Consider the following 651-nt stretch of genomic DNA (forward strand, 5'->3'; position numbering starts at 1 on the left):
TCTTTGCAAGGTTGGCCAGTAGAACCCGGCTCGGACTACTTTTTTGGATAATGCCCGAGCTCCGAGATGGTTCCCACACATGCCTCTGTGGATTTCTTCGAGGACGTTCTTCGTTTCTGAGGTCGGGACGCACCTAAGGAGGGGGTTTGAGAAACCTCTTCTGTATAATACGTCGTGAATTAGTGTATAATTCTGGGCGTCTTTTCGTGAGTCTTTTAGCTCCCTTTCTTTCGGCGGGGAGAGTTCCCGACTTCAGGTAGTTGAGTATGGAGGTCATCCATCCTTGTTGTTGGTTGGATATATTTAGCGTTTCTTCCTCTCTTAGCACGGAGGGGGATTGTAAGGTTTCCTGGAGGAGGCTTCTGTTGTTGCCTCCGGGCTTGGTGCTGGCGAGCTTTGAGAGGGCGTCTGCCCGGGCGTTTTGTTCCCGAGGTATGTGCTGAATCTGTATCTCTGAAAAGTGGCGTAGTTGTGCCTGTGTTTGGTCCAGGTATTTTTTCATGGTGGGGTCTTTGGCCTGGTAGCTTCCATTTACTTGTGATGTGACGACCTGGGAGTCGCTGAAGATCGTGATTTTTTGGGCTCCGACCTCTCCGGCTAGCTTTAGACCTGCTAGTAGGGCCTCGTATTCGGCTTGGTTGTTCGAAGCCT

Source organism: Arachis duranensis, chromosome 3 (assembly GCF_000817695.3).
Source record: "Arachis duranensis cultivar V14167 chromosome 3, aradu.V14167.gnm2.J7QH, whole genome shotgun sequence".
In the NCBI taxonomy this organism is placed as follows: domain Eukaryota; kingdom Viridiplantae; phylum Streptophyta; class Magnoliopsida; order Fabales; family Fabaceae; genus Arachis; species Arachis duranensis.